Source organism: Saccostrea cucullata, unplaced genomic scaffold (assembly GCF_032062105.1).
Source record: "Saccostrea cucullata isolate Sc308-1 unplaced genomic scaffold, CSIRO_AGI_Scuc_v1 ctg1050, whole genome shotgun sequence".
Lineage (NCBI taxonomy): Eukaryota > Metazoa > Mollusca > Bivalvia > Ostreida > Ostreidae > Saccostrea > Saccostrea cuccullata.
The window spans coordinates 142,554-158,835 of NW_026922132.1; positions in this window are offsets into that span (position 1 = coordinate 142,554).

Consider the following 16,282-nt stretch of genomic DNA (forward strand, 5'->3'; position numbering starts at 1 on the left):
CACGTACCAGTATTCTCGGAATTGGTAATTTTATCTGGAAATCAACGATTATGAATCAAAAAAAATTTTTTTTCTTGTTTTAAAAAATGTAGAGCATACATTCGTTTCCATAAATTAATGTAACTTCCAGTTTGATTTATCAATATATTTTATTGCTAATTAAAGGATTTATTATAATAATTCTCACTCTCTGTCTCTCTTTCTAACGGCGTAGACACTGGAGAATAGAAGTGCGTGGGTGTGAGGACCTTTTCTGACAATCCTGAAACAATTAGTATACTATTGTCCCCTTGTCACCTAGTGCGGAGAAAAATAAAGTCAAGCATTAAACTGTGTAATACTAACAACTTTCTAAAATTCACCTAAATTATAAAGAGGGTAGTTTAAGACCAAATCAATACTAGTAAAAAACTCGATAATTATGCTTTAAAAACTATATACTATAAATCATATACATGTACAATGTCTAGGACTCTTTTGTAGAATTTTGAATGGCGAGGAGTATCAATATTCTATTAGAAACAAATATTGAGATCAATATAGGCAGGTATAACTCGGTGGAGATATTGTATCTCTCTTTAATACTTAAGTATTGCGAAAAATTTAGCTTTTCTTTACGCTTCAAGTAATGCAAATAAAACAGATGAAAATGTTAATAAAGACAGACCATGGAATATATTATTTTGTGATAAAATAGAATACAGAAACAAAATACAAGAACAAACTCCATTTCAACACTACAGACCTAAAGCAGAGCAAACTCGGAACTCCAAAAACATCAGAGACAGAATCAGGTGCAATGTAGGAGTAAGCATCCCCTCTCTACCGATCACACCACCGTGTATATGCTCCTTGTCATACTCCAAAAAATGGAAACATCCGTTGCGATCCAGGAGTGTAATTTTAAAATGACTTTGCAATTAGTGTGAAGAATCCCAGTCAACATTAACATTTGACCTATTAGTAGATTATATTTGCGGATAAAGAAGTCATTGTATCGACCTTAGAACTAGCAAAATGATGACAAGACTGTTGATATTTTTGTTTCATCAACTTCATGGAGTACAAAATAGGTCTGCTGATAACGATGAGCAATCGAAACCCAAGGTAATTCCAACGGATTGTGGAAAGACCTGATATCGAAAAAAAACTACACGCATATTAGATTCTGTCTATTTTAATCTCATACTAGTATCTTTTTAACATCAACTTCAGAGTACTATTATTTCAATCAGAATGTTTTAAAAAAAAATTGCAAATGACAATGTAAGTATAATTCCAGTTTATTTAATTGAAAAAAGCAGCGGTTTACGATATCAAAAGCCTGGACTTTAATGTATGCATATGGTGGGGAATGGTTGTACATGTATCTTAAAAAGTGCTGTAAAAGCCGAACGTTTTGATGTTCGTTTTGGTAACTTTTCGAGATTTCCCATTTTCTTAAAGTACCTTGAAGTTTTTTATTGTCTACATCTGATGCACATTACTTCTCAGATATACTTTTGTACAGTACTCCTGAAGTTTCTACTTCACTGGTGTAATTATTTTGGTAAGGAATAAAGAAAGAGGCTTGGTAGAACATTTACTGGAAGCTGCTTCCTGCATGCATGTATTTTTGTATGGGTTTTATAGAGTTTTGGAATCGAGTATAATTATAGCAATTGAATTAAATTCATTTTTTTTCATTATTGATCATATTTATACCTAAAAATATTCAAAACTTACAAAACCAGGTTAAGAAAAAAAATCATCCCAGGCCTAAATAACTTGATATGGATATTAATAAAATTATATGTTTGATTACCAATCGTAGAATTAACACTTAAAAAATCCCACTTCCTGTAAAATACAATTTCAATAGTGAGCCTTACAAACAAAGACGTTTTACTGACGTTGACAAGTGCTGGTAAGTGTAAATTCTTAAAGCAATATGAGCTGCAAGTTTGACATGGAAAATTTTTGTTGCAAATGTATCATCATCTATTTCAATGACAGAAAAATAGTATATTTATAAACTTCTGTTGTTCATATTTGCGATGGTATGATATGGAGATAACGAACAGTATTCAATATCAAAGTTCATAAAACAAAATAAAATAGGAGAAGAGCAAACACGGACCTCCGAATCAGAGGTGGGATCAGGTGCCATGGAGAAGTGTGTATCCCCTGCTGACTGGTCACACCCGCTGTGTGCTCCTTGTCATGATCGGGAAATTACGGAAAAATCTGTCGTCAATTCAGTCTATAAATAATGGACTAACAATTAGTATGAAAAACGTCTGTCAACATTTGTCTCAATGATAAATTGTATTTGCTGACGAGGTCATTGTATCGACCATAGAATTTACGAAATGATGACTTTAAACGAGACTGTTGATATTCTTGTTTCATCAAATTGCTTGTCAATAATTTACCTCGTTTTAGAAATTGTTCATACGTAGAGCATGCTCTTGCGTATCGAATCAACTTAGATATATATACTCCGTATGCAGATGATGAAGGTATATTGCTGCATAAGTAAGGGAGGTTGACTTTTTATAACTTTTTATAAGCTTTAATTGAAGCAATATTGCATTATTGTCGCCCTGTACAATATTGATTTCTTGTATTATGTTTATACAATGCTATATATTCGATTGTAAAGAAATATTTCCTTTGAAACAATTTAAAGTTTCTTTTTGATTTTGTTTATCATAAGAGTTTAAATGACATACAAATTAATCATAATAAAACATTTTAACAGCAAAATAATTTTTTTTTTAAAAATGCAGCTCATATTGCTTTAAGCTATTAAAAATTACATTTTACAGACCTCTACAAAAAAAATAAATAAAAATAAAACAACAACAGCAACAACAACAACAATAAATTAAATAAAATTAAATGAATAAAAAAAATTAAAAATAATTATTTCTTAGGCCCACAAATCAAGTTTGTAACTAATGTAAAAAAAAATCTCAGTGTGTGAGGTGTACATTTTTATTGTGACGCACTGAGAAAACACGTATAAGGAAGAAAGAGTTTTCTTTCTTTACTTGGTATTAAGAGAAGTTTACGGTAAGATTTCATATTTATATTGATTTAAGGGTTCTTATTCATGTTCCTCAATTTCTTAAAAATCAAACACAATAAATAAATATTAATTCAAACATGCATGTATATAAACATTGTTTTGTTGTTGAGTTTGGTTGAAAGAACAGTAACTGTTATTAACTTTAAAACGCTTGTAAATTAGTCAGAGTAGAAAGCAGATTCACATTCTTTTAGTTTTATATACGAGGTATAATCGCAAGAATTATCCAAATAAGAATAAAGAATACATCAAATGTAAATGCTAAAAAAAATCTGCTCGTAAAAAGGTAACGACTTCTGCGCACTTTATACAGTCATTCCGCACTAAAAATTACATTTCAGGCATTTGAGAACATTGACGACCCCCCGCCCCCAACCCCCAAAAAACGAACAAAAAATGAAATAAATGAATAAAAATGAATAAAAACAAGAACAAAAAATTCGTAAATTTAGTTAACTTGTCATTAGGCATCTGCAAAATATTTTGTTAAAATAATCTGATTGACATTAATACTCTGAAGTTGATAGTAAAAAATATGTTTGAGTTTCTGATTGATAATATTAATATAAGTTTTTGTAGGTAGGGACTATCGGAATTTCCATGGGTACCAATTGCACCCTCTGATTAGCAAACCCAATTTTCTTTTTATATTAACCATGATCTATTTAAAATCTTACACAAAATGAGCTTGAAATAGATTATAATAGATTACCATATAGTCTTACACATCTGTTTCATGTGCTGATTTTTACTAGAAAAAGACGTTAATGGTACCTAACAACAACGTTTTATGATAAATATGTTGAATTCAACTTTTCAATTGTCATCTTTCCTTACTTATGAATCAATATACCCCTTTTAACCTGCTTTTGATGTTTACGTCTCTCAGATCAATACGCAAGAGCAAGCTTTACGTACGACATATTGCTAAATCAAGGCAAGCTACAGACAAGATGTCGAAACAACAATATAAACAGTTTCGTATTAATTCATCATTTCACAGGTTCTTTGGTCGAGCCAATAAACTTGTCAGCATATACAATTTAGCGTTAAGGACAGACGAGACGTTCCTTAATAATAGATAAAATTTTCCAAGATTTTGTCATTGAAGTATTGCTACTTTAACATGTTTACTCACAAAAATTTGAGGTACCTTACCAGGCATTTCTGCAAGATACCAGGGGTAGTTTTTCTTATATAATCCTTTTGGGAGTAAAAATAAATTTCCAATTTCAAATGTTTAAGTGTTTGGATTCTTTAAAGACGTTTAGAAACTGGTTTAGTTATTTTGAGGCACTGAGAAAACACGTATAAGGAAGAAAGAGTTTTCTTTCTTTACTTGGTATTAAGAGAAGATTACGGTAAGATTTTATATTTTTATTGATTTAACACTGATTAAGGGTTCTTATTCATGTTCCTCAATTTCTTGAAAATCAAACACAATAAATAAATATTAATTCAAATATGCATGTATATAAACATTGTTTTGTTGTTGAGTTTGGTTGAAAGAACAGTAACTGTTATTAACTTTAAAACGCTTGTAAATTAGTCAGAGTAGAAAGCAGATTCACATTCTTTTAGTTTTATATACGAGGTATAATCGCAAGAATTATCCAAATAAGAATAAAGAATACACAAATGTAAATGCTAAAAAAAAAATCTGCTCGTAAAAAGGTAACGACTTCTGCGCACTTTATACAGTCATTCCGCACTAAAAATTACATTTCAGGCTTTTGAGAACATTGACGACCCCCCGCCCCCAACCCCCAAAAAACGAACAAAAAATGAAATAAATGAATAAAAATGAATAAAAACAAGAACAAAAAATTCGTAAATTTAGTTAACTTGTCATTAGGCATCTGCAAATTATTTTGTTAAAATAATCTGATTGACATTAATACTCTGAAGTTGATAGTAAAAAAGATGTTTGAGTTTCTGATTGACAATATTTATATAAGTTTTTGTAGGCAGGGACTATCGGAATTTCCATGGGTACCAATTGCACCCTCTTATTAGCAAACCCATTTTTCTTTTTATATTAACCATGATCTATTTAAAATCTTACACAAAATGAGCTTGAAATAGATTATAATAGATTACCATATAGTCTTATACATCTGTTTCATGTGCTGATTTTTACTAGAAAAAGACGTTAATGGTACCTAACAACAACGTTTTATGATAAATATGTTGAATTCAACTTTTCAATCGTTATCTTTCCTTACTTATGAATCAATATACCCCTTTTAACCTGCTTTTGATGTTTACGTCTCTCAGATCAAGAGCAAGCTTTACGTACGACATATTGCTAAATCTAGGCAAGCTACAGACAAGATGTCCAATATAAACAGTTTCGTATTAATTTATCATTTCACATGTTCTATGGTCAAGCCAATAAACTTGTCAGCAAATACAATTTAGCGTTAAGTTTAAAGCTGACTGAGTTTTTTTTCATACTTCATGTTAGGCCATTATTCATACACTGCATTGTCTGTGGATTTTTCAGTTTTCCCGATCACAACATGGAACAAACAGTGGATGTGACCGACTGACAGGGGATGCTCACTCCTCAGTGGCAACTGATCCAAACTTTGATGTTTTAGAGGTCCGTGTTTGCTTTTATACCTCCTGATTATTTTGTTTGAATGAACCTTTAAGCCTAAATACTATTCTCCTCTAAATCTCAATTAAAAGAAAAGCACCGCTACACATCAATACAGAGTAAATAGCATACCATATTTTTTCATGTTTTATTCTCTCAAAAAGCTATTATTTGCTAAAAAGTGACAACATGTATTTTAAAGAAAGTTTATAATTTTTTTAAAATCTCAACAAACATATCTATCATAATATATATTCTATTCATAATGACTTTATTAGGACAAATCATTACTATAAAATAGGGCTTCATATCTCACATTCCGCCGATTTTCAGTGTCAGTTTTCCATTTTGAGTTTTCTGGAATTTTTACCTGTAAAGAATAGAATTATAATTTTAATGTTTGTTAAGTTCTTAAGAACTTTAATTAAAAGTCTTGTACGGAGTTTGAATAATCTTTAATTTGAAGGTTTACAAGAAAGAATACCAGAAAGCAAATTGCATACCCAACTTTCGCTTGATTGCATTTGGTTTATTGTAATTCTTTCAGAAAAAATGATACAATCAGAGAAACTAAAAATGCATCCTTAAGAAGAAGACCTTATCAAACTACAAAACTTCAAGGCAAACTAACTTTTGCTGAAATCATAAACTCTTCCTCAAGTAAATCTAACAAAGAATTTAAAGCAACATCATCGGAGGGAAAGTATCCACAACTCATTAACCTCCATCAGAGGCCTGTTCAACAGAGCGAACGTTTTAGAGCGCTTATAAAAATTCCTTATACCTCCAATAGAAATATTCGCGAGCGCTCGTTCTCTTGAACGGGCATCAGATCTTCTCCTACTTGACAGGAATTGACATTTTAACATTAACGCATCGCAATTTTTGAGCAACGCATGAATCATTTAAAAAAATAATAATAACTCCCCATCCAAATTTACAAAAGACTACTGTACTGAAATGATTGATGAAAACTGTAAGATTTATCTAAAATAGACTAAGTACATTAAAAAGTTTGAAAAGAACATTTGTAAATGGTATAGGAGAGAGGTATAGGAGAGAAATAACCTAGGAGAGAAATGCATTTTGAGAGAAATGACACCATTTTCTCACATTAAGGAAACAAAAACTTACCATAAGATCGAAATGTTACTTTAATTTTTCAGGATTTCGTTTTCTCGCCGGGTTACAGCATTATTTTTCTTTTTGAGTGTCTTCAGCAGTTTTGTCTGCCGCAAAAGCTGCGATCGGAAGTCATCCAACATGCCTTTTCCATCTTCCGTTTGTCGTAAAATTTCGTCAAATATGTCGCTTTGCTTCTGCGCTTGTGAATGTACTTCTTGAAATAGGAGGCTCTGTGTCTGGGCTATTTCCAGTAAAAGAGATTTTTCCTTCTGGAAATGAAACATATTGTCCGAGAGCATCTTTGGATTTGGGCTAACGTTTAAATGTCCCTCCAATTTCTTTACAATGGCAAGAAGGGTATCAATTTTTGCTGAAAGAATCACTGGAGAAGTATCATTTATATCCGCACGAATTGCCCAAAATATTCCACTTTCCATCAGAAAGACTAACAAAATTCTTGAATATTTTCCCATCGTGGAAACTCTATTTAGAAGGTTTCTCTTTCTATATTTCTGACTGATACACGAAATGATGGTTTGGTTCTGATATTTTCATATCAATGTTTATCGAAATTGAAGGACAAACACACCGGTCAAATACATGAAAATAGACAAACAACGAATTCTTGACCGGAGAAAATTCCCAGTTTAATTGCCAGCTGTGAACAGAAATTGAAGTTCAGCTGATAAAGGCTCTGTACATGAAGATTTCAAAGATGATAATTGAGAATGATAGTCACAATCAAGCAAAATAAGAATAATGATAAATAATAGAGTGCTGCTTTTTTCCTTCTTTCTGGCTTATATTAAATATCTATTTCATAACTCTATTCCAGTCAGAAAACATAAACATGATTGACTAGTAATGTTAACAGAATGAATAATGTCATTCCTCTTCTGTACTAAAACATTATTCCATTAATTGAGTATTATTTCATTTATGCATCAATATTTGATCATATAATTTGTTAATTATTAATTCTTTAATTTATATACATCTCAACTAACTTCATTCCTTTATAAAAATTGAATAATTGTAGGCAATTTTTTTTTCTGTTTACTTTCAGTTGTTTTGGAGCTTATATTTGATGTAAAACAAATATGAAGAGTGAAAGTTTCTTCAGTAGAAATATTAAAGTCTTTTTCCCTTTCTTTTATATTCAGAATGCATACTTTTGTGAAGAATGAAAAATTGAAAAAATTACAAGAACTCGAGACGACCCTAAAACAGTGACACACTTCAATGGCACATTATATTAAATGCGGTTTACTTGTAATATATTAATTACCAGACCTTTAGCATACAAAAACATAATTAAGTCATGAATTAAGATCTGGTAACAGCTGTTAAAACTGAGCTAAAAACAAAATATGATATTAATGAGTATTTTTATTTATACCATTCCTCAAGGCCAAATTGTTGATAAAGAGAAGAAATATGAAGGCATGTTAGCCTTGAACTAACAGAAAAAGTGGAATATCTTAAACGAGAGCAATGAATTAATAGATCACCACTTTATATTTTATTCATAATGATTAGAGAAAACAATGAAATTGATTCTTTATTACATTTAAAGAATTTGATTTAAAACATGGTAAATTTACCTTCTAATGCAAGCATAAGACATCGTACATTCAAGATACAATATAATTATGCTGACATGCGACTTATTTATGTCAACAAGGTAATTAGGCAAACATGTTTTTTTTATGTCAATATGCAGGATAATCATGCTGCCACGCGAATCAATTATATTGCATGTAGACATAATTCCCTTACATGTTAACATAAAGTATCTTGCATGTAGAGGGCAGAAATATGCCTCAGTATTTAATCATTGTTTTCAATTTTAATGATTGATTGATTGTTGTTTTGAGAATTTTTCACACATATTGAGACGTCACCATATACTGACGAAGGGCTTCAATTTAACCCGGCACTCAATTAGGGATCTTTATCATGCCAACGCCAGCCGTTATACAAGCTTAGACGCCGACTTTTAAGGATTCATCCAAAGGACCGACAACTTTCACCTTAAATTGCTGAGCGCTTGCCAGAGGAACATTTGCTACCATTTTTTTTTTATCGACTTAGGTCAGTCGATGTCGGGGCTCAACCCAAAACATTCCATGTTTTGAATTTTAAAAAAAAATCTGCTCAGTTAAAATAATCGTACACATTAATTTTAGCAATATTGCTTTATTAAGAGAAAAAATATTGAATGCATTTATCGTGATCTTGAAACTAGTTGCTGTACAAGCTGCGGTCAATTTTAAGCCTTGAAATACTAAAAACATTAAGACCCAATTTCCCTGCTTAATATTTAATTTCTTTTAAGCTTTGATATTTTGTTTTAATATACTTATAAAATTCCTCTATCTATTTAAATATTTCAGATAATCAACCATACATTTTTAGCCAATATAGTATACAGCTGAGTATCTATAACTTATCAGACTCTTTTGTGTAAAGGATGAAATCAGACATTCAACATTAGAATGTGCACTATTTCAAAATTTCTTTATTTAGTTAAGTATATTGTTAAAGAATTTGAATATGTATTGATGTCAAAAGGGAACAAACATAGCCTAGGAATTACATATTCATATGAAAATATGCCACACTTGAAAATTTTTCAGAAAAAATGTACAATTCCAAATTATACAAACATATGAACAAAACGATGGATATTAAACATAGACCTAAATTTGTGTCAAAATGAGAAAAATTGAGCAAGTGTATTTTTTCTGTATAATTTTACACATGTATTTGCAAGACCGAATTACCCCCTTTTTAACATTTGTTGAAAGAATATTTCGTTTATTACATGCATGCATATTTTTGCCTTGGAATTGTAATTGACAACTAAGTAGAAGGATAATTCTCAAAGCTGGAAATATTCAAACAAAGTCAAGGTATGTATTAAATATATTTTATTTTACAAACACACCATGTTGTCTTTTACAAGTTTTCAATCTAAAGGTGGGAAAAAACTTTAGTATAAGTTTTTTTTACATATTAAATACTAGAATTTAACATTTTAAAAGAGCAGATCATAGTATCCATGCAAAATCTGACATGTAACTTGGTGATGTCAGCAAAACGTGTTAAAGTCTTACAAATTAACATTTTTTTTTATTATGGATAAAAATACCTTTGCTATCATGGATAAAAAACTCCCAGACAATGGGATAAGTTCAAAAATGCACAGATTCATCAAAACGGTATATAAGGCCAGTTCAAAAAATATTGAAAGAGATTTAAAAGCTACTGCGAGAGGATGTCAAGCCTAGAGGTTGCAACCTCATAAAAAATGAGATGTATTCTTTTTAACGGAGCCAAACAGCATTAACTACCTGAAAACAGAATATGCAACATGGATATAAATCATTATATTTGGAGAATTCGATTATTGACATGCTCGTGAGATTGGTCAAGATTATAATTTTGGGAGAAAGGTAGTGTACTAATACATCAATGTGAATCATTTTAAATTTCTTATTAATTTGAATTTTCTTTCACCTGTGATGTTTTAGAGGTCCGTGTTTGCTCTGCTTCTGTTTGTATGGACTTTAAAGCTTAAAAATATAGTTCGTTATCACCATAAATTTTGTACAAATTGGAAAATTAAGGAACCAAGTTGTATACTTTTCTCAACTTTAATCTTTTAAATTGTACTGCTATAAAATGAAATTCAAAATGCTTTAATTTCTCCCGTAAATTATATAGGTTAGATTTTTAAAATGCATTTTCCAGTATGGTTTGTTTCATCTTCAACATCATTTACCTCATGAATGCTGTTTTTTTCTTTATAGTTTGGGTAATAACAAGGCATGTATCTTTTTAGATAAATAATAACAATAAAAATACTCTTCCTAGCTGGTCATTTATAATTGCTGTAAGGGAATCCCCGATTAGTTTCCAACAGGTCGTGCCTTATATGCAGGGGACAATGTTTCATATCCACATAATTAATTTCCAAGCCAATTAAGCTCAAATTTTAGGTGAGAGCAGTTTTTAATCTATATCATTATACTTTTTAAAATTATTAAAACAACATCGTGGAAAATCGTCAAATAATTTTAAGTTTTACTTTAATGATATATATCATATTTTTAAAATCACTGTTCCAATTTAAATAATTTTTTGTCTTAAAAAAGCTGGAAATTCAATATTCCAAAGAAATGAAAACTGAAAAATTAATTACAGATTTACTTTTCACATGATCATATTTTAATTAATTAAAATAATTAAAATTAAAAAAAAAACAATTTTCTTAACTTGATTACAATTGACCTCAAATGCTTCAGTTGCAGCTAACTTTAGTAAGATCAAGTGCCCAGAGAAAGCAGTGGGGAAGCATTAAAACCGGTGTCCGGTCACTAAACTTTATGATTCAAAGAATATTATGCAGACACAGGAAAATAACCCATGGAGTCATGGTTCTTCAGAGGCATGTTAATCAATTAAGATTTCTACACAAGCATTTTAAGTATCTTCAACGACTTATTAATAAGGAGAAGAGATGAAATCCACATCTTGGTAATATTAAATGATGGGTAAGTAAAACCTTCTTACTCTACAAAACCTAATTTTAATTTTTTATATTGATTTATTTAAGTTAGTTATGAAGTTACGTAAATTTAAAAAAAAAATTCATTTCCTGTTTTCCAATTAATTTTTTTCAATTTCCCATTCAACATTATTTAGCTGAACTTAAGGAAATGAAAGAATTCATATTAGTAACATTTTCAGGAATAATTTTTATTTTGAATAAAATTATAATTTTATTATATAATTATCATCAATCTATGTCACTCAAAATAAATATTAAATAATTTGATATATTTGTGTTACAGGTACTTGTATGTCCAGAGAAGCATTTGAAATAGACATACCATATATACAAGTGAAAGGTAATATATATATTAACATATATATACATATAGGTACATATAGCTTTAAAAGATGTATATTCACACTAAAATGATCACAATTAAGGGAAAAATTAAAATTTGTAGAAAAATAAAAGCTGTATTTCAAAATTATTTTTAAAAATTTAAACATTTTCAATGTAATATTCTACAGTATTTTGCAAATAAATTAAGTAAAATTAGGCGCGAGTACACTGTAAATTACTTTCTTGAAAAAAAAAAATATCGCACTTCTTGTTTCATGTTTGTTGATTTGTTTAATGCCCTTTGAAAAATTTACTCACTCTGAGATAACACTATTTGCCGGTGCGGAGGGATGCAAGTGAACACTTTTACCAAGCATTTACAACTTAAGGGTAATTAGGAATCTTTTTTCTACGACACGGAACTTAGCTCGGCTTATACAGTCTCGTCCAAAGGAGCGGTTTCCATGTCCCAGTGGGATTCGAATCCACGACGTAATTAAAGATCAACTCTTTACTCCGCGACTCTGGAACAAAACCTGCTTCTCGGGCGGTCATCTCAAGAATATAAAGACAAAATAAAATTGACCGAAACGCCAAGCTTGCGGGTGGCGGGCCAATTTTGTTTTTGAAACCTGTTTTAATGTTATGTGTATCTGTGATTGTTTTTTGCAATATCGTTCTTATACTCATGAATCATTTCGTTTCCATATTCAAGGAGACTGAAGTCAACAAATTAACAATAAGACAATATTATTTTTTTGGATGTGGTATCTTACGCTGTCAACTATTATTTGGCAAAGAATATTTTTAAATACATTTTGGCCTTAAAACCTTAGCATTTTTAGATATCCTTATATGGATCTCTTCTTCTAAAGGAGATCAATTTAGCCTTAACCTGACCACAACCACCTAATCCTCTTAATATTTATATTTAATCTTTATTTCCCTCTCTTCCATGGGGGCTTAGGTTAAAAATAATTTTGACTAAGTCTTTATAAGAAATTTCTCTTTCTTTGTAAAACATATAATACATGAAAAAATTGTTTATATGCCCCTTTTTGAGATATTCTTCTATAAATTGGTGGGAAAGCTTACAGCTACATGTATGCGGGTCTGAACTTTAAAATACTTATTCATTTTCGATTCAAGCAGGAATACCCCCCAGCAATAAAAAATAAATGTCTTTTAATATAAAATTTATTTTTTTAGGCTTCACTTTAAATAGGATTTTGATTCCATATATTTTTAATAATGAAATAAAAAGCTGACAGATTTGAAACAAAAACTGAAAATTTTCATATACATGTACACCAAAGCTAGACTTGGACCTGAAAAAAAAACAATATGAATTATGATCAAAGCTTACACAGACATCTTAAACTGAGGTTAGATCAGGTGTCATCAACGAGTCAACATCCCTTCATACTTGCTGTGAACTGACAACAATAATCTCGGTTTATATTGTCTAATTCGAAGAATCGATCTCCATCTTCCGTAATGGAATTTGAATCGGCAAAGTAAACATCAACTCCTTACTCCGCGACTCAAAGGCAAACTTACTAACCACTTCCCCATCAGGGCGACGAAAGACGCTGATAAACAAATGACTTACCAATCAGATTTTATTGGACGATAAAACATTATATATAATATTCTAATAACGTAAGCACCAACCTCGTCTGCTTTTAACTGCAAAATGGCTTCCAAGTCATAAACTATCCAAGATAAAATGCGAAAATTCTCTTAAATAATTAACGAATTTTGGCATTATATTCTTCAAAGTTCCTTTAAGGTCAAGATCTAGTAAATTTTAGATTTATCAAACTCCTTACAACAGCTTGGTCAAAAAGGTGTTTCGGGGCATAATTTTTGATAAACAAGATTAAAAACTGTATTTTAAACTGTCATTTTCAATGGAAAAATTACGAAAACCAGTCATGAATATCGGAGTTTTTTTCGTATTCGGAAAAGAAAATGTATCCAGATTACCTACAGTCTCCCAGAAAACGGTATTTAGTATGTTCATTGCCTCTTTCTTAAATTAATATCAAATTTGATATAGGTATCCGGTTTACTTTTCATATGATTTCAAATTGAATGACATGAAAATACCCAATTTTCTACATAATTCTGCTAAAGCCGTAAAGTACGGGAAAAAAAAGTTGAAATTGATTATGACGTCATAATGGATCTAGCACTAAAAATCAGTCTCAAGTTATTTACTAGATCTTGACCTTAAGTATTATTTAATTTTCCTCCCATAAAAGCCGCTATATTTTAATCTGTCAAGTAAATATAATTGAAACTATGGAAAATATTTGGAATGGTAACGAAGAAGATTACACCAGGTTATATTATACATCATTTATGCGGTTTATAGGGTGAAAAATATACTTGCCGCCTAAATCTATGGGTTTCTAGGACACTTATTTATCAAAAAAATATTTGTTATTTTTTTTTCTACTCTGTCTAAGCCTTCAAGGGATCAAATATATTTTTTTTTCAAAAGTTTTTCAACAAATTACAAACTTTAGCAGTATGGATGTGTAGCACATTTTAATATTACTTTTCAGAGTCAAGTTTTTACTATGAAGAAAGTGCGTATAGATACCACTATTGTAAAGAAAATGCTGGGATGTTTGCAAACAAAGGAGAGTACTCTTTACCTCAAGAATACTGCACTGAATTAGTAAAAGACAAAGGAGCATTTACTACTGATCATAACACTTTGAATACAGGAAGAAAACAGACATATGAAAGGTCGTTCTTCTCAGGAAATAGTTCAGGTAATTAGAAGATATTGTTATTGGAAGCAAAAACCCGAGTTCTGATATGTTAAAGATTTAATTTACTAATCAAAATATACTTTTATCAAGGAATGTTTTTAAGTTTTGTGTGAGTTATTGGCGTGTGAATTACATAGACTTGTCACGTAAGCATATTTCATGAAGCGCGCTAGAGCTTCATGAAAAATATGCCTACGTGCAAGTCTGTGTAATTCACACACAGCTAATTCACACTGAACGTAAAAACATTCCATTATATTTACATTTTACATGTTTGTAAGCACCAAAATATACTCAATATTTCAATTTCTTGCTAACCTATATCGTTTTTACCTTTACTAACGTCGCTTTAGCCTTATTGTGACGTCACGTTAACTTACCTTTCTCCGTGTATATTTCTACGCGTGAGTATACACGAAAATGGCATTCAAATCAATTTCACAGTTGGCATAGTAGAAAAACTCAGCGAATGTAAATATTTTAATTTAAATATATATATTATGTATATATGTTATATTTATGGATATTTATTATAATTGTTCTATACTTTCAGGTCCAGATTACATTCAGACAGATTCTGGTTTGTATATGTTTCTTTTAAATGCGAAAAACTAGTAGTTCTCAATTAAAAATAATGGCATTTACTGTTTGTTTCAAAATACTATATGTAGTACACTATATTTTTTTTCCAAATTGGTACTACAAAACGAATACATCCCTAATTAGATTATTTATACTGTAGATCACTAAATTTTTGCGACACCATATTTTCGCGAAATTGTCATTGACTCTTTGTAGCTGTTATTCCTCTATATAATCGTAAGAAATACTTTTAAAAGCGAGCATTAAATTTTGGCGAACGCATGGTGTCGCGTAATTACACGAAAATAAAGTTATCGCGAATAAAAAGTGATTTACATTAATCAAATAATTTATGGAATTTCTTCATTTAAAGAAGATGCTGTTTAGAATAAATATTCGATTCCTTTGAAAAGTTTTATCTGTATTGACCACTTCTTTTCATTTAAAAAATATGTCTTTGACCGAGAAAAAAATTTCATTTCTTTTATGCAAAGAACATGTGAAATGATTAGTAAGAATAAAAAGTGGCTTCTTCGAATCTATTTCAAAACTGAAGTGAATAAGATTTATTAATTCAGTCTTGTCTATAATCTACAAGTACAAAACCTTTCAACAGTTCCAGCAAAGTTTGATGCATTTAATATAAGAAGAATAATATTTCATCTTTAACAAATTTCAGAAGTACATCAAGTTGCTTCAAAGAAGCATTCCAGAGCAGAATGCAAGGAAAGTGCAACCATTCTAGATTACATCGTCATGGAAGCATATACTTTTCCATCTTGTAACGAAGATATTTCATTATTTCAAAGTAATACGTATTTCCATCTAGTTCAAAGACAACCAACCAATAAATGTTCAATCCAGAGTTTTCCTACTGAAGAGGATAGCAAGGAATGCAAAGACAATACTGTTAAAAATTTCATAGGGACAGGTTGTCATGCAAATGTAAAAATTCCAGTTGAACTTATATTTGAATATAATTATGTAGACAAACTTATTACGATGTATAGATGGATGAAATATAATATGACTGAATCACCCCACTCATTGTTTAAAAATTGTAATAACCTTTACCAAATAACCGCATGTTATTTCAACAAAGACAGCAAACTCACGAAACGATGGTGTGCTGATGTGTATAATTCTTGCAAAGGACTCAATTTAGTAAAAAGAAAAGATTATTCAAAATCAGCAAAAGAAAATTCGGGGTTTAT